Raw genomic sequence first — 23,340 nt, 5'->3', positions numbered from 1 at the left:
CTAGAGTGTAATAAATTCTTTCAACAACCTAAGTTAAAGTGGATGCAAATCCATGGGAATTGTTATAAATGAAAATTGCGAGTCAGCCAATTTTAATAAAAATATGACATATAAAATTTATTTCGCGACCGTAATAACAGTCCGATAGCCACCACCAAAAACGGACAGCGTATCACCCCCGGTCGATGATACGGGTGAACGAGAGGAAAGCACCCCCTCACTGGTGCCTTGACCTCCCCGTCCACACCAACTGCTTCGAGGTAGCAGTTCTTATACAGTTTATTTCGCCCGCGGCAGAAAGTCTTTGTTTCTTTCTGAGTTCTTCATATTCATGTTGGTATCTTTCTCTGGCTTGGGCTGCACAAAGCCTTCGTCTGGGAATAGAACGATGCACTTCCCTGGTTCCCTGGTTCAGGGTGATGATGATCCTGGCCCCCCTCAGATAAGCATCTCGTCTGGGCCATCAGCACCTGGCGTCTTTGGGCGTAGGTGCTGTTGAATGCTCATCCTTAGTGCAGCTGGAGTCCTCTTTGGATGCAAATGCAGTGATATCCCTCTACCGTGGGTCATCTGGCCAAGAATTCCCAACCTGAAGGAAAAAGGGATTCTTCCCCCCGCTCCGCAGTTTATTTTATACACTTATATTTTATACAGCGTTTATTTCCACGAATTACTAATTACATTCCTAACAGAATTTCAGTTTGTTGGAGTTTATAAAAAAAGGAGTGGAAGGAAGAAGGGAAGAATGGCAATCTCAGTATGAATTGTATGCAGCTAGCATACAATGTATCATGTTTCTTCCTTCTGGTCAGATTTGCATGCATAAGGAAAAAAGTTTAAAAGTAGTATAATATACTTAGTTCGCAGCCTTGTTCTTACTTGACCAACCTGAGTAGCTGTTTCTTTATTGAATTCACCTCTATCTTTTCTGTTGTAACAGCAAAGTATTCTGTTTACCCATTGAGTAACTTCTTCATTGTAGTTTTAAAGGTTCTTGAATTAGAAGGCACATCTAAAATCTAAATAATGTGCCACAGGTAGAGGAACATTGTTGACTAGCACATTATAATAATCTGCAGGAGCGGTGTGCCTTCTTTTGTTGGAAGTTGAGGCTCCTAGATCACAGATAATTTAACCCCCATTTCTTTTATCTTTTCAAGGAGATTTCAAGGAGATACATCCATGCCTGTATCTCACCAGATATATATATATATCCAAGTCAGACTTCGTTTCCATGCATTTCCTGCTTTCCAAACTCTAGTCTACAAATCACTTAGCCCAGAACTTGTCTGATTCATGCAAGTTAGTAAGACTGAACAGCTTCACTCTTAGATTATGTAGGTTTAACAGTACAAGTGTTATACACAAACAGTTTCCTAATGAGACTGGGAACTGGAGAGTCGGTGAATGTATTAATCAGTGTCATTCACTTAAGCAATTAGATACTTCCAGTAGCGCTGAAGTCACTGAATTAAAATATTTCAATTTACACCTCTTTTTGCTTTGGACCAGCATTGTGTGTTTGGGTGGTTGAAATTGGCAAGCATGATGCTGGCCTTTCAAACCTGATACCGATTCTCTTCGTTGCAATACAGAAGTTAGTTCAAATCCATGAAATTTTGAAGATTCTTTTTGCTGTTCAGTTTAATGTGGGGCTTTATAAGAAAAACAGCCCTTTTCCTGTGGTAGCTGTGGGGTGCCAGCACTCTTTCTTTCTTGCCTGTTCCAAAAGAATGGATGTTTTTCCTGGAGTGCAAGTCATAATACTAAGCTAGGCATCTCACTTTATTTGAAGAAGGGTATGCAAAAGAATTTAACTGTGTTTAAAGAGGTTATATGTACATATAGTGCGTCAATTGAAGGGCATTACTCTACCCTGTCTGATACCAGTAATGGTGAAGGGATGCCTGATCTGGTGTCTCATGTATGCCTGCTGTGTTTTGGTGGTGCCTTCACTTTGTTGGTGTCTCAGCATAAATTGAGGCTACTCTTTTGTCACCTGGGTATTAGAAGCTGTGGCTGTTATAAAGTGCCCTTTTACTTGCACATCATGGAAATTGCTTTGGATTGTTGGAGAGAGGAAGTTCAAAATGGGATTAGGCTTGAGAAAATGATGGGCATTAGACCTCACAGTTGCATCTCCTGAACACACTGGCAAGGAAGTGCATTTGGGAAGGTACTGTGGGCAGTGGCCCGCATGCTGCATTCTGCTCCTTATGTAGGAGTCTTGAAGGCATTTTCCCCACTCTCAGTCAGCTTTGTAGAGATAATTCTTCAGTCAGAATTAAAGCTTTGGTTGTAGTAGCCCTAGGATATGCTAGCCCTGGAGTGTGGTTGGTCTTGATTTGGTCTGAAATTCCGTGCAAATTTGGGGATATGAAGGTAGTTAGTTTAACGGAGTTTGTAGCTACTCCCTGCAGTTGGTGCAGTGCAAATTGGCTTTTGTTCCTTTCAGTCCTCGGGCATCTTTAATGGTTAAACAGCAATTGAAAAGTCTTTGACACAGACTAAAGAGCTGCTGAGGTCGTCTTTTGAGATTCTGATTCTGATCTTCCTTGCAGGTAAGTGAAATGTGATTAACCTGTCTTCAGGTTTGTCTCAGTGCAATCTGGCAGAAAGAAAATGCTTTAAAAACATAACTCAGGTATTAAAAACTGCTTTTATATTTTATGTGTATAAATACAAAAAATATTTTTAAGATCAGAGAAGTCCTACTGGACTTTTCTGACCATTTAACTCAACATTATAGATTGCACTGTCATGAAGCAGAGCCTTTAGCTGGTAGTCTGCTGTGTCATTGTCTTCCTGTTACCTCTGTATTATGAATGCTGTCTTTGATGTAAACCCTTTTCCAAAGACAGCTTTTGGTGAGGCTGTTGGTGAGGTCAGCCAGCTTACTGGTGCAAAGCAGCCAGGATGTGGTAATGCTTTCACTTCTTGCAGTAAGGGATTGTGTCTTATATCTTGTTATTGTACTGTAGGATATTAGTTGACTGAAAATGAAACAAATACGTCATGAAGGCAATGAATAATCCTGTTAAGAGAAAAAAAAAGTTAAAGGAAAACATTGGCATATTCTCTGCTAACTACAGAGCAGATTGGTGGCTTGTCTGCAGAACAGTTGAGTTTGACTGAAACATGTAGATAAAACCGAAGGTAGATTTTTTGGTTATGTGGATATTATTAGAATGGAAGGTATGGCATCATGAAAAGTGATGAGCTGCCCAGGTGTCTTACGTTGCATTAACTAACTGGAAGCTCTGCTACTGGATCTATGTTGCTACTGCTAGTATCTGTTATAACTAGAACAAAGCTTATCATTGTGATGGTGCATGCCATTACAGTTCGTGAAAAGCCTATCTGTAAAGCATATAATGTAGCCTGTAATGCAAGGTCCACATTTATGAATTTTAATTTGTTAGGGAGTAAGTCTTAGGAATTTAACCTCTGGAAATTCCTTTCATTATCCACTTGTGAGGATGCCTGAAAGAAGTTTATACGTATTTGTTGTAATTTGGCTGAACTTAACTATTTTTTGTTGCCTATTTTCTTATTTTAGACCAATTCAAAAGGTTGTATTTTGCAACAATTCTGCCTCTGGTGTAATGATCAGAAAGATATCAAGCTTTACCTTTGACACTGTCTTCTCCCGAGTTTTGTAGTTTGCTTTTGAGCTTGAACTGATTCCAGTTCAAGAAAATATGTGGAGTGCTTGTAGTGAAACAGTTGAGGTTTGCATAAGTCTAAATCAAGTGGGAGGGGAGCACTGAATATTTTGATCAGTTCAAAACAGATTCTTTTTTTCCCTTTTCACCTTGAAACTTCAACTGTATGGTGATTTCTTCTTTGCCTTCCCTTCCTACAAAAAATACACAGTATGATCATGCATTACTTTTGTTCAAGCCAGTACAATGACTCCTACAGCAAAATAATATTTTTTCTGAAGTGGTAAGTCAGAAAGAAATTTTGTAAAATATATATTCTTTGGACAGAAGTCTCAGGACTTTGTAGGGGTGTGCTGTCCCTTTTATTCCTAAGCATAAAGAAACTTGTATAGAAACATTAAACAGGCAGAAATTCCATTATAAGAAAACTGGACACAATTAAAACTTTGACCTTGGAATTTTCCTCTTGTATTCTTTATGTATTGCTGGAATGAGGCTGCTGGTTTGTGGTTACCCAGGGTGCTGAAAACGTTCTGTAGTACAGTATATAAACTTGAATTGCATAGCTTCTCCTCATTTTTATATGTGCATATGTACTTTACTGCATTTATTTGTTTTGGATTGATGAGCTAGCTATAATTTTATTCTGTTTAAAATTCTTAAAAAAATATATGTGAAGACATTGGCATACTTTTAAAATGTCTCTCTGATGCTTGTTTTGTTATCAAACCTAGCTGTTTGGCAACTAAGTCTTACAGAAAAGATTTGATAAAAGTTTGCTAAATTTACCTTTATTTTTAGTGTTCATAGAAATTGGGTTATAATTTTAGTTATTTTTTTTTCTCCCTTCCCTCCTTGTTTTCCAGGTAGTATTGGTACAGCGTTTCAATGCCACTCAATCCATCAAGATCACATTTGTGCTGATGACAGTGACAAGGTGAGATTTATGTGAATGTTTCATTCACAAGATGAATATGCATTGCAGGGTTTTTATATATTGTGTTTTACTACACAAAGATATATTGTTTTGCAGATATAGCAGTCAGTTTTCAGAGTTACTTTTTGAGCTGTCTCTATCATAGTAAGATATATCTTTTTCTTCAGACAATCTTTTAGACAGTTAATGAGAAATTTGTCTTTAGTACTGTATTTTTATTTTTGCTTATATTCTTTTGCCATATTGACATCCTCAGTTAATAAATAACAGCAATGGCTTTGCCAATTTCTAGATAAGGTAGGATGTCTTGTTTCTTCTGAGCTACTAACTGTTCAAAGGTTTTTGGTTGTTTTTGGTTTTTTTTCTGTTTTTTTTTTTTTCTCCCTGGTTTTGAATTGGGAATTGAAGCTTTTACATATGAGGACTTATTGTTCAGTGTTGCATCTTCAAAATAGCATATGTGTGTGTGTTTCCCTAACCCTTTTTTGGCATATTTGCAGATTAGTTTGCTTGGGGGTCAGTAGAGTACTGTGTATTAAATGTTCAACAATACTTGGATCACTACTGTAATTGTGGCATACAGAAAGGAGTAGTTTTGACACTGAACTGCTGGTGAGACTGGCTGTTGATGGTTTTACCTTAAGCTTTATTGTCTGTAAATACTGCCAATTGATTAACTTTAGTTCAACGTGTGTCTTACATTGCATGCAAGTATGACACGTCATAGTAAACTAACTTCTTGGCTTGACATGTCTGGAAAGGGATGGGTATTGCTCAAATTCAAAATCATTTTTCGTAGGAAATGAAATGCAACCTGTGTGGCACTGCCTTAATAATTGTGCTTTGAAACTCTGGAATAAGTTAATTTTATAGTTGTTCCAGCTTATCCTAGAGCTAGAGTTGTTTTCAGAAAGAACTGCTTTTACTGATCTACTGCCTTAGTATCTTTTTTAAAGTTTCCACTTGATTATCTGGTTAGCTATATTCAACAGTATTCAATGCTTTGGTTTTTGGAGCTTGTGTACTCTGCACTGGAAGATTCTTGGGTGAGGAACGGGTGGGGGAAATTTCATTTCAGAGCCATCCTAATGCACCAACCTAACCATTTTCCTTTTGTGAGTCATTACATGGAAGATTATTTCTTGTGATACACTGATTGTCTTTTCTTGGTTTTATTTCATATCAAGGCAATTAAAACTGGTTTAAATCTTGTTGGAAAATCTGTTAGTTCGGTGCTTCACTGGTTTGGGGGCAGGGGAATAGGAAGGGGTCTGGCAGCTTACCTGGTATAAATTTCAGAAGAATGGTTGTTTGGCACACCACCTGCCTCCATATTAATAGAGGAATTGGTCCAAATGTTATTTTTTACATATTTAGAGATGGTGTAAGAAAACAGTCTTTCTCCTTAGAGTTGATTCTGCACCAATTGAGAAAGAACTTCCAACTGTAAATTTTAGTTAAGTAGAACTAATATAAAAAGCAGAAAGTATGTGTTTTGGGTCTGTTTAAGAGACATGTTTTTCCTTCAGGTGTCAGGTTTATTTGGTGAGGGTTTTAACTTTTCTGTAAGAATATGTGAAGCTGGATTTTATAGGAAATTCTAGTTGATTCCTTGATTAAAAAAAAGCAATGTTCCTTGTTTGGAAAAACAATGAACTGTCCTCTTGTCCAGGTCTCTCTGGATGGCATCTTGTCCTTCAGGAAGTGTCAACCACATTACTCAGCTTGATGTCATCTGCAAATTTGATGAGGGTTCACTCAATCCTTTCATCTGTTTCACTAATAAAAGTATTGAATAACAGTGATCCTGATACATATCCCTGTGGGACACAATCTGTCACTGATGTCCATTGGGAGTCGGAGCTTTTGGCCACTGCCCTCTGGATGCTTACTGATTGAGGTTTGTTGGTTTTTTCCCAAAGGGTTTGTGTATATGGATAGACTTTTTTTTAAATCATAAGTAATGCTTCCTAAAAGTAGACTCTGCTAGGGTACAGTTGTAATCCCCTCTCACTCCTTGCTTGTATTCACATACGCCTGTATTCTTGTGTTAGTTTTGGTCACAGTTTCCACTGTGAATTACTTTGAAAATCAGATTCTGATTTATTCTGCTATTACTGAGAGATATGACCTGTTCATTTTGGTATGAATATAATTTAAATGTTACTAAATGCTAGACTTAATTGATTTATCTACAGATTTATTAATTGTTGGGCCTTTTTGTATTCATTCTAGAAACTTTATGAAAAGCATGCATTTAAAATAGTTTGACATACCTTTGATTAGTCAGTAGGCATATTTCAGCAAAATAATTTACTAATTTTTGCCCGATTGCACAGAACTGGTTCTTGCATTTTAGAAGAAATGCAAAGATGAGTATTTGACTGGCAATCTGCCTATGTTTTACAGTAGTTTCTCTGACATAAATAGGGCAGGAGATCTTTCTCCTTTTTAATGCCTTTATTAAAGAGATTCAGCTCAGGTGGGGAGAAATCGATGGGTCGCGCCCACGCCGCCGCTGTCCCCAAGAGTGGCACGGAGGAGGAGGGTGATGCAGCTCTGTCCGCTGGTCTGCAGGCAGAGCTGGGGACTGCATCCTCATGGGAGATTCGCAGATTCCTGCTTTTCAATCCAACGCTCCGGGTCCCCTCCTTAGTGAACATCTCTTGAGGTCAGGGTGTGAAGCAAAAAGGATCCAAGCAGGCACTGGACTTCACGTCCATCCTTAGACATCAACTAGGGTCCCCTAATTCTATATTGGTTCGTTGTTTTTAGGGGTTTTGCTAGAAATGGGAAAATTTTGGAGCAGTGCATTTCTCATTTGCATACATGGTCCCAGGCCACTCCTATTCTTCTGGGCTGCGTGTCCAGGTGTAGCTCCGGGGCAAGCACCAGGGAGGACAATGGCTAAATCACCAACTATTAAACGGGCAATTAAAGAACTCTTTAACAATTAAGCTAATTTAACAGCAACTGGTCCCACCGGTTTTAGCTCTGTAACCTTAAACAAAAATAGGTATCTTTTTATTCATAACATTCTCCACAAGTCCAGATGCAATTTTCTGGACAACAGCATGAGAAAAGTTCCACACCACACATGCTAAAGGAATGTTGCAATCTTAATGAAAACAATTCCCAGGCTTTCATCCCAATTATTTGATTTTTTTGACTTGGCACATGTGAATCTTGAATTGATGTTCAGTGACACCAGCAGAAAACCAAAGTGTAAGATTTTTCATGTGTGGACTCATTGCATTAAGAGGGATGTGCCATTGTTGAGAGCATTACTGGTAGTACTAAGAACCTGTCTAATTTTGTAGCGCCAAAAGCAGTGCTTCTTGTATTACAGAGAAATGGAATATAGCATAGGTGTAAAATACATTTTCCATTTTACTTGGTGTAGTAAAGTGAATAGAATTGAGATTTATTTAAAAATAATTGTTGCATTGCTGGTGGGAGCTTTTGAACCTCAGTGTGTGAGTCAGGGCACCGTTTTTTTATGTTTGTAATTTCCTTGATTTTTGCTTTAAAGTATAAGTATTAAATAAAATAACTGAATAAGTCTCTTTATTGAGCACTGCATTTAGGGAAGGATATTTGTAAGAAGGAACTGGTATTCCTTAATATATTACTTTGAAATTCAAGTAGCGGATTCCTACTAGGGTTAGAGATATATCTCTATGTACTTTGCAAGTATATCATCCTGAAGAGCCTTTCAATCATACCAACTTTATTTAGCTTTTAAAATACTTTTTTGTCCCTTGGGTGGCTGTTTCACCAGTGGTGTGCTTCTGTTAAAGAATGCTAACTCATCTTGAAAATAAAGTCCAAACATGCAAGCCTTAACTACTCTTGCAACATCTCTTTTCACTGATCTCATGAAGTTACCTACTCAAAGCAGTTAAAAACCAAATTGGCCACCTAGTAGTAATGACAAAAAAGAAATCACTGTGGAATTTTTTCCAGGGAAAAAAATCCCCTGCAATTTTTTTTACTAGTATTAAAGGGTTGGTAATTATACTTTGCTTTTCTCCTTTTTAGCCTATTTTCATTTATTTTACTTTCACAGTATGTAAAGAATTTATCTTCTTTTTACTTTTTGATACTTATGACTGAAATACATAGCTACATAATTTATTTTACTGTTTCCTTTAAATTTCCCACCTCTAGTTGGTACATTTTCCACTCACATTTTGTGTCACCTGCTCGAGGTGATCCTGCCTTGACAGTGGAATTGGGTAGGATGATCTCCAGAGGTCCTTTCTAACCCTAACAATTCTGTACTTCTATGAACTTACTCTCATTTGCCTGTCTTAACAACATTGTCATGGACATCAGGTCTGTAATACAGAGGCCTGTCAACTCATTAAAAAGATGTTTTCACAAGAAGTATTTTTAAATTCTAATCCTAAAGTAAAAATTACCAGCTTTGTATTCCACTTTGGATGGTGCAGTGTCTGGTAGCATAAGCCTATGAAATTCACATATAGTTGAACAAAAAGTGATTTACAAATTCAGGTATTTGAAGGACCCATCACATTTCTTTATATATGATGTATTATATAGCACTACATGCACCTCTTGTGGGCAATATGTGAGAGGCAGTACATAGAAAAATGGGAATATTAGGAGGAATTTCTTTTGACCCCTCCAATTACAAAACTGGAAAATTTTCTTGTCCAATTAGGGCAGGTCAGATTCATTCTTCATGGCGTGTATTGTCACATCTGCACACCCACACACTGTTAGTCCCAGTTCATTCTGTCTTATGATTATTGAGCAGCTTTACACCTTTTTCCTTTCACCTCTGGCAGCTATAAGGATGTCATTTCCCAGTTTTCAACCACTTTCGTGCCTAGTGAGTCATCTCCTTTAGAATGTTAATTCTGTATAACTACAGCAGATGTTTTTTGTTTTCCTGGATCACAGTTGGTTGGGAAAAACTTTAATTACGTTGAGGTAGAGAGTGCAGGGAGGTTGGAAGGGTGAAAAGTAAGGCGGTATTCTGTCATTTGAGGGGAACAGCTCGAGTAAATCAGTTCTGTGAGGCTCCGTTTGCTGCCTTTGCTGATCAGGGCTGCATCCCGAGCCCGTACCCGTGTGGCACCGTCAGCAGAAGGCAGATCCTGCTTCTCCAGTGACTCTCGAAACGGGGTTACAGGCAGGTGAGGGTCGGTCTCCTCAATCGACGGAACCAGAGGACGTGGCCTCGAGCTGCGCCAGGGGAGGTTCGGGTTGGATGTGAGGGAGGATTTTTTCAGCGGCTGGTCAGACACTGGAACGGGCCGCCCGGCGAGGCGCTGGAATCGCCGTCGCGGAAGGTGTTTAAGGAAAGATTGGACACCCGATGCCACGGTGTGGTTGACAAGATGAAGATCGGCTCCAGGCTGGCCCGCAGGATCCCGGAGATCTCTCCCGACGCCGTTCGCTCCCCGATCCTCTGAAACCGAAACTAAACCGGGGCCGGGCCGGGGGGCCGTGCCGTCACCGCGGCGCGCAGGCGCCTGGGGCCCGCGGCCGCAGCCGGGCGCAGACAAAGGACGCCTGGCGCCGGGCGTGGTGTGACGTCACCGGCCCGGGGGCCGGGGGCCGCGCTCCTGAAAGCGCTGGCGGAAGGGTCGGGCCCGGCCCGGGGCGGCCGCGGCGGCCCCGAGGTTGAGGCGGGGCGGTCCCCGCGGGAGCCGCGGCGGAGGCGGCGGGGCCGCAGGTACCGGCGAGGGGAGCGGCGGGGCGGGGCCTCGCCGGCGCCGCCTGGTGCCCGCGGCTCGTCAGCCGCGGAGGGGAAGGGGCGATGTCCCGGCGGCACCGGGCCGCCCTCCGTGTAGGTAGAGGGTGAAGGAGGCCGTGTGGCCCGGGCCGACGGGGAACCCGAGCTCCTTCCACGTGGGCGCCCCGCGAGGTGCACGAGAGCTGGGGAAGGGATGTAATTGTCTGATCTTGTTAAAGTTGCTTTATCTGCTTTGGCAAAAGGCAGAATTGGAACTTGGGAATTAACAGACTTACCAGGATGGAATTGCTGTGTGCTGTCTTCAAGACAGGCAGGTTAATGGGCAAGGCGGTAGCAAGTGTTTCTGAAGCACTGAACGTTCTCCCATCCGTATAGTAAAATGATGCCTCTAGGTGTCTGTAATCCCCTTAAATTAGTCGTACGAACAACTGTTTAAGGAAACACTGATTCAGCAAGCATGCATGTTAGGGCGTTCGGTATTTTTTAGTGCACGTGAGTTAATTCCTATTCCTAAAGAACACAAATACACAAATGGGATTTCTTTTTTTTTTTTTTTTTTTTTTTTCTTTTTTTTTTTTTTATGCTTGAATTGTAAAACTACGTCTTGTTTCCTTAAGAAGCGTATTTTTAAACTGCCTGTGTATTGAGATCTTAACTGAGGACACCCATGTCGAATTGTAACTGTTTAGAGCAGGTGGTTTAGTTATTACTTATACAGATGTTCATTGAACTGTAAGTCATGACAGTGTTTATGGATGTATAGCATTTGCATTTTGAAAGAGATTTTTGAGGGTGGTATTTGAGGCAGACACGTATTTTCTGATAATTTCTTCACATGTGGAGTGGGGCAACCAGAATGGTAAGATGAACAGGATTAACAGAAGTCTGCAATATTCAAGTACTGAATACAGTTACATTACAATTTGATTTGATGTTGCTGATGATGTGCTTGTTCTAAAATGTTGTTCATTGAAGCAACTGCTTTGGTTTCATTTGCCATATTTATGGTATTTATCCACATCCCAGGGATCTTGCGGTCTGCTGACCCAACAGACTCCTTAGTTGCTTTGCAGTATTATATTACCTTATCTGTCTTACCTTCAAGGGGAGTATTGTGGCTGTGGTATTAGCAACTCACTGTTCTCGGAGAAGAAAAAGCTCCTTTTGGATACTAATGTGTGCAGTAAGAGAAAGGAGGGTGCAGTCATTAGAAAATTAAGTCCAAGATGGAAGAGCAAATGGATTCTGTGGCAGGTTTCATGGCTAGTGATCGTTCATAATGTTTTTGATGTTCCTTAATCACCATATTTCTGGGGAAAAATGAAATATATGCATACATAGAATAACATGTGAAGAAAGTTTTCAGGGAGTTGTTACTTGGAGTTATACTGCTTGTGAAAAAATGTCATTTGTGAAAAATTGTATGTAAATAAAAGGGTCTTAAAAAGTAAAGATTTTATTATCTCATTTGTGAATCTTACTTTGTTATCTCATGGATTTACAGAGTAGGTTAAACTTCATTTGATTCTTATCTGGTTCACTTTGTGGCTTTTTTTGATTAACCAAATTATAATAAATGCTGAATTGAAGTTGCATGTTGTTAAGTCCTTGCTTTGTGCCTGCACTGGTGTGGAAGTTACTGTATATAATTGTCTTCTGAAATACAAGGATTTAGCTCAGAAGCTGGTATTAGTTGAATCAGTTACTGTTGTCATTTATCAAGTGAATGTGTCAGCTTTTCTAAATATGTTTTTTTAATATGGCTTATTGGTATTATAATAAGAGATAAATTTTATGTTTTAAAGTGGACTGTTGAGGAAGTCATGTTATTTTTTCAACTCTTTGCTAAAAAAGAGTTGTGATGGCTTTTATGCAACGTTTTGCTAAAATATAAAAATTGTGTGGTTAGGGAGGGAAGTTACTTCTTCAGATCTACCTGTTATTGAATTGTAGTCTTGTACTGTGAAACTGTGGTCTTGTCGTAAGTCAAATATGTCATACATATTTGTTTGTAGAGACCACATGGACTGAGTTACTGGGGATCTGATGAGAATTTGTACAGAACAGGTCTTTGAGTTACAAAGTTCTCAGATAGTCTTTGCGTGTAGCTTTACCATCTCCACCTTGCTTCAGAAGGATTTGAAAGGAATTAAGGGTAGAGGAAAGATATAGAACTTCTTTTTTCCTATTTTTAATTAGAAAGATGTTTTGATTGTAGAGGAGTGATTCTTAAACTTGTGGAAGATACAGGCTTGACTTAATCAGTTAATATGGAGGTAGAGCTCACTGTTTCCTTCTCTATATAAGAATTTATATCAAGTTAAATTATCTAATACAGAATATTTAAATTCTGCCGTGGGCAGAACTTGATGAGATCTGTGATTTAACAGATGGTTTTCATTTCTTTTACTCTTCAGCTTCTTATGGGAGCGGGTGGGTTCCTCTTTTACTAAGCTATTTAAAGATAAGGAAACTTGTTTTGCTTTTTGGTGCCCTGTACTGATGCCTGTTTGTCAGAACATTGAAAACTGGTGCTTATTTTGGCCTTTAATAGCACTGAATGCTAACAACAGCTGCTCTTTAAAAGCAGCTGGAAGGGGAAAGAGAGGAAAGAAGCCGTTTTACACCTTGAGTATTTTGCTGTTTGCCTTCTAACCAGACTGACTGGATTGCATTGGAACTGTACCTCACCTGGTAAAAAAGTAGGTAAGCAGCATATATCTAACTTGTGTACTGTCTTCTGTTGGCATTGTAGCAGTAGAAAGACTGATGATTCCTTTGCTTTTCTCCTCTCAGGAGAATAGGGACATTCTTTCTTTAATGTATGCAGTTCCTGTAAATACATTCTCAGTAAATACATTCCAGGTTTGATGTCTCAGAATTTTTTTAATCTTCTTGTTTATTTTCAATAACTTTGCTTTTTTTGTAGTTCCCACTATTACCTCAGATACTACAAAAAGTAATCAGTGCTTTGTGTGAGCACCACTACATAAACTGTGCTTTGCATACTTTCTGTTAAAGTAGCTCTTTCATCTCATCAGTCTTGCGGTTTTGTTCCTTTGCAAAATCTCTGAACACCTCTGTCCTAGGAAAACTCAGACATTGCATTAAGTCTCGCTGCAGAACCTCTTACCTTAGCCTTGTGGTCTGTCTTTGCCAGCTTTGTTAATTGCTGAGAGAAGTGGCCAATTTTTTTTTGTCACACTGCAGTAACTGTAAATTGTGTGAGAAGGGATGAGAACATTCATGGCACAGTTTATGGTGCTGCTGAGCAGATGCTGTCTGGCAGTCTTCATGAAAGCTTTAGGAGATGGCTTTCTAGACAAAAATTCAGGACTTTTCTTCCTTATTCAGGTGACCTTATTAGATGACCTGTTGGAACTGTTTTTTAAAAAAATTGTGGTGTGATGAATATTTTTGATGAGCTGCATTTTCAAAGTCTAATTCTTGGAAGTTAATCTCTTGCAAAGAGATTTAAGACTATTTTGTTCGCAAGTACTGAAGGAGGGCATTTTTGATCTGTCTTCTGTGTTTGTGTCTTGGTGAGACATCAGAACTGAATACAAAGCAGGATGGGAAATGAAGAGTTGGGAGACATAAAATACTAGAAAATTCATTTAAAGTAGTGTTTTGGAAGCATTTGTGAAGACAGGCAAGTTCCAGGTGGATGGATGACTGTGGCTACGAGAAAAACATTCAAGTATGGGCACAAAGGACTTGGTAAGACCGATAGGCATTTAGTCATTTTGCTCTGCTGAGCATAGGTTACCGATCATGCTTTCTTCCTCTTTATTTAATTTCATTACTATATCAGAGAACAGCCAGAGCACTTTTTCTCAAATTCAAATACAGATACCTAGTATAGTGCTTGTATTCTTTGGGTCTGCTTTCTATAAGTGAATATTTATGTGTATCTGTTGTTTTGTTCAACATTGGCCAGGACTTGAGAGTGTCTTAAAAAAGGACACATCTCACCAAATTTTTTATGTGGTTAAAGTTCTTTATGCCTATTTTTTTCTCCTTATAAAAGGTACAGGATAAGGTTTAAGAAGTGAGTCAGCAAACTGTGCTTATTTGAGTGTGTTTGGAGGAACAAGGCTCATGTTCCTTTGTCTATCATCTAATTTGTATCATGTAGTTTGTTTTTTATTGACCTTCCTTTGACTTTGTGTGAGAATAATCTTGTTTTCTAAAGTAAATGAAAAGATCTATACAAGTAAAGCTGTTTTTTGAAGCTGAGAACCTGCAGTGTTTCCTCATATGTTCCTTGTTTTGGTTAACTTAGCAGAAAATGCCAATTCTTTCTTAGTTATGTCATCTCAAATAATTTGTTGCTTACATTGAAGAGTGAGTTCTTTACCCATTACATGACCTGTTTGATGACAGTCTCCCAATGTGTGTGTTTTGTAGGGGCAGAGGAACCAGCCACTGCTGCAGTATTTAATATGTTTACAGGGCCTTTACTGGGTTTGACACGTATAAAAAAGGAAGTTCTGTAAGCTGCTAAGGGTAAAAGGTGTGTTGAAATCCCAGCTCTAGAGAAGAACATTTTTTCCCCTAAGCTTTTTAAATTTACTCTTACTAATTTATCCAAGCTATTAATAAAAACTAAATGGTGTGTATATATTTAAATCAAGTGGTCTCTATTATGTAGCACATAGTCTAAACTGGATGAGCTTTGAAAAGAGGAAAAGAATAATTTAGGTTGAAAAGGACCCATAAGATCATCAAGTCCAGCCATTAACCTCGTACTGTCACATCTAGTACTAAATGACCTCCCTATGTCTATACAAGTTCTTTATTGCCTCCAGAGATGGTGACTCAACTTCTTCTCTTGGAAGCCTGTTCCAATGCTTGACAATCCTTTTGTGAGGAAAATTTTCCCAAAACCTGATTTAAACCATCTCTGGTGCAAACTGAGGTAATTTCTTCTTGTCCTATCACTTGGAAAACAGATAATCTCCCACCTTGCTGTAGCCTGTTTTCTCAAGTAGCTGTGGAGAGATAGGAGGTCTCCCCTGAGTCTCCTTTCCTCCTGGTTAAACAACCCCAGCTCCTTCAGCTGCTCTTCATAAGACTTGTGCTCCAGACCCACGACATTCCCAGCACCTCAGTGCTGGAACCCTCTTGTTGTGAGGGGCCCAGAACTGGACACAAGGTGTGCCCTCACCAGTGCCAAGTACAGGGAGGCAATCCCTGCCCTGGTTCTGCTGGCCACACTATTGATGACACAGGCCAGGTACCACTGACCTTCTTGGCCACCTGGGCATACTCCTGGCTTGTGTTCAGTGGCTGTCAGCCAGCAGCCCCAAATCCTTTTTGCTGGGCATTTTCCAGACTTTCTGGGGAGATGGTGGAATCACCATTTCTGAATGTGTTTAAAAAAAGACTGAATGTGGCACTCGGTGCCATGGTTTAGTTGGGGTGTCAGGGAGCAGGGTGGACTCGATGATCTTGAAGGTATCTTCCAACCTTGTGGTTCTGTGATTTGGACATTCCCTCTGCCTTAGGCACTGCATGGGGTTGTTGTGACCCACTGGCAGGACCCACCACTTGGCCCTGTGAACTTTTGACCTCAGTGCGTTGGTACATCCTGTCCAGATACATCTGCAGAGCCTTCTTACCCTCCAGCAGGTCAGCTTCTGCCCAACTTGGTGTCATCTGCAAACTCACTGAGGATTCATTTGATCGCCTTGTCCAGTTTGTTGGTAGAGATGTTGTGCAGGGCTGGCCCCAGTACTGAGTCCTGTGGAACACCACTTGTTACCAGACACCAACTGGGTATAACTCCATTCACCAGAATTTCCTAGGCCGGGCCATTCAGCCAGTGCTTTACCAAGGAAAGAGGACATCTCTCTAAGTCATGAGCTGCCATGACATGGAGTCCTGGATTGTGCTGTTACGGATATTTCTGTAGTGTATCAACATGTAGTATTCTGTAGTGTAAATAAATTGATTTTTAAAAAAGTGTAACAAAATGTTAATCATCACATCATGCTTGATGACCCACTGTGTCCAGCCATAGGTGAAGAGTTTCCTTTTCCTAAACTATGTGAAGGGCAGAGTAAAGCCTTGGCATTTATTTCATCTATGAAAATTTGCTTTTGTGTGTAAAATTCTGTAGAATAAGGAAATAATAAATTAAACATCATAAATAGAAGGACAGAACTGATGCACAGGGTGAGAGGTTGGTGTTGGAGGTTGCTGTGACAGTTAAGGACAAGGGTTGCAGTTGTAATGTGTGCCATTTTGGGATGTGTTTTCTCCCTCATTCAGTGGCATCTCCCCATAGAAAAAAGAAATTGAAGAAGGTTGAAATTAAGAGTGCCTTGTTCTTAGAATTAAGCATACTGACCTTTGAATTTTTAAGCCTGTGTTTAAATACAGCTGTATCCTTTAAGATTTGCTTCTCTTGTTTTTTGGGTTTATTTTTTTTCCCCACTAATACCAGTGTGAGTATATGGAACAGCATTCTCTTGTTAACATGACGGTTTGGTTGTCCTGATTAGGTAAGTAGGTAGGTAGGTAGGTTTTTGTGGATTCATTGTATTGTTTCTAAAACAGATGAAGAGTATTTGTTGGGGCTTCAAATTTTTAACAATACAAAGAGACTGAAGCAATGTAGAGAGAAAATTGTGGTATGAACTGAGAACATAAAAAACTACATTACACGCAGAAATTTTTGACAGTATGGTGTGCTGACCAGATACTTCCATCTTCCTGTAATGCAGTTCAGTATTGTGATGACAAGCAACAAAGTGAAGGCAGCCAAGTGTAAATATGTGTTCCCACAATAGAGGTTGAGATACTATGCCCTTAATCCTCTCACTAGGAACAGATTTCAAATGCTGACCTGTCCTCGTGCCTATTGCAAATATCAGTTATAGTAGTGTGAGTAATGTTTTCATTGGTGTAAGTGTTTGTATGTTCTCTTGATGCTATGTCAACACATACGGTCAGTATAACATCCATTAACAAAAGATTTCAGTTCTCAGTGCTCAAATGATAGCTTGTCTGTTTACATATGTTGTGTTCCATATATGTGTGTGCATACCTGTGTGCATCTATGTATGTGTAGTTTAATACAAGGGGAAAAAAATCTTAAAGTGGAAAGAATGTGATTTTCGTTTTTGACTTGTAATGAATGTCCTAATTACCCTGTCTCCATTGAGGTACCTATATTGTTAATTTCACATGTCTAAATGGCAAAATCATTAGTGAATACACAGTGAATATGCAAACTGTGTGTAGAGTAGACTTTGCTGTTAAGCAATTTTGAGCCAGATTCTCTTCAGATCCCTGGTACCGTCAAAGCAGAAATAGCTGAATTATGTTTAAAATTGAAAATGTGATCTTTTTCAGATGTGCCTATACCTGAACACCTTATCTTGATTTCTCCACTTCACTCTTGCCCTGGCATTATTTTAAGTATGTCCATTTCAGCACATTTTATGACATTTAAAGACATTACTTTACAGTAATGAATACATTTTAATGATACTCATGCAAAGTTTTATGTGTTTCAGCTTTGTATATAGGCAAATGAATTCTCTTTCTGTATCTGTAATTCTGTAATTTAAAATTTATCTTCTACTTACATATGAAAGAGGGGATCAGGACTCTGTGGAGGCCCAGAGATAGCTTTTAACGCTGTTACCTGAAATAACACTTTCTATATTGTGTAAGGTGGTGCGAATGTCAAAACATGGACACTTTACCTCAGATCTTGGTAGGCATTTTGGAGCTTAAAAAATATTTTCCATTGGTAATTTCTATCAGTCAACGTCTTTTTGGATACCAGTACTGTTTGTTGCATAACCCTTTCAATTTTCAGTTCAAGAAAGATTGAAATATTTGCTATCATAGTACATATGAAATATTTGCTATCATAGTACATACTAATTGCAGGGAACATCTGCAGAAATAGCACAATTTTTCTTCCATTTTCTATCACACGTACCACTGACAAAATTGAGTTGAAATCTGTGACCATAAATTGGGATTTTAAGGTAAAATTAATACTCTTCCAGCAATTGGATTTTTTTAAATAGGGAGGTGTAGCTGAGGTTTCTTCCCATATTGATGTTTGGTTGGTGTTTTTGGATTAAGAGTTAAAGATTCCCATTCAGAAGAAATACGATGATGTAGTACAAAAATAAATACTTGCTAACATATTTGTGAATTTGGAACATTTAAAGTGCTTTGATTCATTCCTGCAAAAAATGATTGCAGAACTTTTTCATATTTCAAAGGATTGTTTGCATGCAGCAAGTAATGCAAGTAGTTGCAAATACTAATTAAATTTAATATGAAGAACTTTGAGATGGCTGTGTGCTGCCTTGGTTCTTAAACCTGCTTCACTGTTAGAAAAGGAGGTGCTACAGTTGTGATATATGGATTTTACTGTCCATTTTGTATGAGCAGTAGAGCTTGAAAATGGGAAACATGTAGTCTTATTAAAACATTTTCCTTCTTTTTTTTATTGCTATTGAGTCCTCCAGTGCTAAATATGGTGCTAATATTTTTACAATTTTCTAATGCCTTTGTGTGTTTTAAATTCATGTGCAGCAAAGTTATATTCCAGTGTTTGGACTGAAAATTTGGTATCTAATAATCAAATTCTTAGGGCTATTTCAGGTACTTACTGTGTGAAACTTCAGCAGTTCAGATGTAGCTGTCTCTTAATGTTGTTTTTTGTATATCCTAAACATTCAGTTAAGTGAGAAATGCATTTCAGAGATGAAACTGATACTGAGAAAACACTGGAAAAAACACGGAAGTGTCAATCTGATGTAGAATAAGCAACAAATCAAATATTCAGCTTATTAATGATGTTTTGACTATAAGTAAAGCAAGTCTTCATGTGACTGGCCTGTATGTCAGTGTTTTTTTTGTAGTAGGAGCCCAGAACTGCACACTCCAGGACTTTTGCAAGAATTCTCTCATTTTGGCCTTTCTTTCAGTCACCTGCTTTTTTTGAAAGTTCTGTGCGATTGCTCTGTGATTTGCTATTTCGTGCCTCAGATCTTCACAGATAAACTTTGTGTGAAGGATTCATTGTCAGTTCTGATTGTTGAAGAACAAATTGGCTTTTGTGCTCACTGTCAGTAAATAATGAATTAATCTTGTTAGCCAGAAGTGAATTATGGATGGCCAGAAAGATTACTGAGGCATGTTCTTGGTACAGTTGTTACAGCTATAATTGATATATACCATCATAGCATTGAAAGACAAAAAAGGAGATGAACTTGCATCTTCCTTTTACCACATCTGGTAATGTTGCTCTTGTTTTACAAATTGTAAATATTGTGGAAAGTTTATTTTATTAAATATTGTGGAAAGTTCTGCTGTTCCACTGTCAGAAGGGCTCTTTAATTCACAAAAATTGCTAAGAAACCTGATATATATACACAGCTGCTACAGAAGATTTTGTACCAGCAACCTGACATGGCTATTGAACATTGGTTTCCATTTTAAGATGTAGTGGCTAGTTTTCTTCTTACCACATAATCGTATTTCAGAAGCAAGTTAAGGAAAATATCATAGGCTTCTTTTCATAATGATACCTTGCTAAGCTCTATTCCGTCTGAATTGATATACTTTCTTCATAAATCAACAGAGATGTTACCAGGAACGTGAGGTTTTTTTTAACTGCCTTTTTTTTTAAGATTTTGCTGTGGCTGTAGGAAACTGTCATGCTTAGTGTTTTTTGTTCTCTGTGGAATTTTCATTCCAAGTGCTAGTTACAGATTCATTTTCTTAATTCTTGACAGTGTGAGAACTAAGGCAAAAAAATTAAGAACAAAGTTGTGAAGTGCAGAAAGAAATGATCTTCCGTTTTGAATACTCAGATGTATCTAGTGTTGAGTGGGGAACTGTGGATACAGGGATACTTCCTATCTCAAGGGTACATCTTGAAATACCCTGAAGTCCTATATGAGTTGCACTTTGCTTCTTTCACAGGAGAAAGGCTTCAGAAAGCCTTGTGTTTAGCATTACATGAAAATCAACTGCAGAATCACAGTGGCTGAAGTTGGAAGGAACTTCCGGAGGTCATCTGGTCCAGCTCTTTTGCTGAAACAGGGCTAGGTAGAGCTAAGTGCCAAGGACTGTGGCTTTTCAGATTATCCAGGAAGAGAGACCCCATAGCCTCTGTGAAACCTGTGCTGGTGTTCAGTCAAGTTACTCATGTTCAGATGGAGCCTGCTGTGTCTCTCTGATGAGATAGCTCTGAGCCTTCTCTTTTCTAAGCTGATCAGTCAGTCCGAGGCTGTCTCAGCCTTTTTTTACATAAAAGGTGCTCTAGGTGCTTCACCATCTCTGTGGTCCTTTACTGGACTCTCCAGTCTGTCTGTCTCTCTTGTGGTGGCGAGTGAAGAACTGCACACAGTACTCCAGATGCTGTCTCCTGGGACTTTGCAAGAATTGGCTCATTTTGGCCTTCCTTTCAGTCACCTGCTTTTATTGAAACAGTTTGCAGATTCGGGAAAGTCTGCATTTCTTTGCCAATTTTTTATTAGACCAAATTCAGATTTCCATTACTGTTCCTTCATCAGGAAGTTGTATAGTATGTGCCCATACAGTCAAGTTTCCAAGTTGTGTCCTGGTCACAACTCCGAAAGAAAAGCTTGGCTAGAAGAAAATGGCTCTGAATATTACTGGTAGTGAGGTTTTTAGGTAAAATTTGATTTTTTTTTTTTTTTTTTAAACACATGGAGCATTATTTACATTCTAGGATTTCTATGTAGTGCTTGGAGGATGCAGGGTGTCAATATTAGATGTAAGGACATTAATATTAGAATTTTTATTTTCTCACTATGTACTGATTTACCTTGACATCACAACTATGTTATACCAAGATTGTGTTCATCGTCAACAGCTGTAACAGTTTGCAGTACTTACTAGAGAAGTCACTTTATCTGTTCCAGATGTTCTCTTAGTCATTAAAAGAAATATAATGGTTATGTGAATGGTGGTGAGTTGAAGCAAAGGTTCTGAATCCTGCTTGCCCTGCAGAAGTTGAACAAGCAATGTTATATGCTCTAATTGGACTGGCACACAATTGGCAGGATGAAAAATATCACTATGTTGGCCACTGCAGCTAAGCCAGCAAAATTCTTTGGGCAAATCCAATTATACTAGCAAAAGATTCTTACTCCTGGTGTTTATTTTGTCTGAAGTTCCTCTAAAGAGCTTTTGCCAGTGAAAGATGTGTGTCATTACAGTATGACTCTGCTGGCAAGTCTTTATACATGGACAGGTCCTTTGTCATGCAACTTTGAGTCCAACTGGATAATCCTTGTTTATTTTGTCTTGAAAAAAGTACACCAGTTAGGCTTGGAAGTAGTCCACTTGTTCATAAAATCTGTTACTTTTTGCCCCTTGTGGCACAGGGCTTTTAATTTACTGCCCCATCGTTGCTGCTAATAGTAGCTCCTTTCTGGTTTAAAGCTAGAATTTTAAGAATGTATTTAAAGGCAGTGTCAAACTTCATTGTCCCCAGGAGCTTTTCATCTGTCAGCTTCCAAGTTAATATGATGCCACTTTCTTCATCCTATTCTTTTTTTTTTCCCCTCACTGTTACACAAAATGTAGATGTGGATCCCTCAGGAGTAAGGCAGAACAATGAGCGTGTGAAAGCTTTGGCTTTCATGAAAGCTGAGAGTTACCACTGTGGGAGCCCTGGGACAACAGTGCTGATCAAATGGGGACCTAATCGGAAGTGAAGCTCAAGGGAAAACACAGCAGGGAAGGATGATAAAAACTGTGCTTATTAGTACACAGTGTATATGCAGTGTCCTGTTTTGCTTGTTAGGGAACTGGCTGATGAGTGCAGGTGCTGCTGTCTGGATTCCAATATCTGCAGCTGGCATCTGTCATGTGTACTAAAGTACATACGGATGGGGGTGTGTGAACTATCCTGGGTTATCATGGCAAGAAGATAAAATGTCCTTTGGACTTTACATACCAGGATGGGAGAGACAAACTTTCCTGGTTTACCATAACAAATTCTTCTCATCCCTTACACCAACCCTTTGATTTTCATTAAAAATTCTTGTTTAGGGCAAGGGTGAAGGGCTGTTATTTATTCCCAGACTCTTCTTAGTTTTTACTGTTTTCAGAAGTAATCTTCATTTCACTCTTCCTGGACTGACAGAGTGGTTACAGTTGTGCTCTGTATTGTTTGTGAAAGAGCTTTGTGATTTGTAAGGGACTGTGGAAGGAGAGACCACCAGCTTGTGTAAGTTGTGTCTGGTCAGGGAATGTTTGAGTGCCATAAGGGAATGTTTGAGTGCCATAAGGGGATAAAAAGAAAAGGGGTAAAAAGTAGGAACATTTTAAGGCACATATCTGTTGAACCAAAACATAAGGGAGGTAGATAAAAGGACCAAACCTGATCAGTCTCTAACTGAAGAGGGTTTGTGGAATGTAGCAGTGTTTGATTCAGTGAGATTATTTGATTGTAGACCTCCTCACACGGCTTTATAAGAGAAAGGAGGGAGCTATAAACAAGATATGGAGAGAGACACAAACCTGCCAAGCAAACTTCATGGAGACAAAGACAGGAAACAAAACCTGGTCAGTCACAGTAACTGATGAGCTATCAGAAATGTGCACGCAAACAAGGATTCTGTGATTGATAAGGATGGAAACCTGAGAGTCTAGGATGTTGGGGCAGGTCAATGAGACTATGCCATCTGAGAAGGTGATTTGCAAGGGAACAGAGTTGGAAAAGGGACAAAACGAGGCCAGACAGAAAAAGGGCTGATGCAGGTAAACTGTGGCCCGTCGTTACCCTTGTTTGTCTGAGCCCTGTGCCTGATCTCTGCAGTCTGTCCTGTTTTATTAGATATTTTCTTAACTGCCTCTATCTAATTTCACTTTCTATACCATGTGTGTGAGTGCTGCAGGGGCTGGGTGAGACCAGCTTGAGTAGAAACTAGGCCAGCAGCTGGAGTCCCTCTGGAGATGTTGGCAACAACCAGGTTTGCAGTGCCAGTGGTAGAAGT

General features: G+C 39.2%; 1 protein-coding gene across 3 annotated transcripts in view; it reads left to right on the top strand.

Moving 5' to 3' along the window:
* Window positions 1-2,526: 2,526 nt before the first annotated feature.
* RNF38 (ring finger protein 38) overlaps window positions 2,527-23,340 on the top strand; it is a 54,420-nt gene continuing 33,606 nt past the window's right edge. Inside the window, exons 1-2 of one of the 3 annotated variants that reach the window (XM_041402061.1) lie at window positions 2,527-2,561; window positions 4,532-4,602. The gene's annotated coding sequence lies outside the window, so the exon portion shown is untranslated. Of the gene's footprint in view, window positions 2,562-4,531; window positions 4,603-10,031; window positions 10,310-12,937; window positions 13,037-23,340 lie in introns of those variants that run through there. The other 2 variants (XM_041402059.1, XM_041402060.1) reach the window with 2 other exon arrangements.

This window comes from Onychostruthus taczanowskii, unplaced genomic scaffold (genome assembly GCF_017590055.1).
Source record: "Onychostruthus taczanowskii isolate IOZ18803 unplaced genomic scaffold, ASM1759005v1 scaffold190, whole genome shotgun sequence".
NCBI lineage: Eukaryota > Metazoa > Chordata > Aves > Passeriformes > Passeridae > Onychostruthus > Onychostruthus taczanowskii.
The sequence above is the reverse complement of the archived record's forward strand: the minus strand, read 5'-3'. Positions and strand labels throughout refer to the sequence as shown.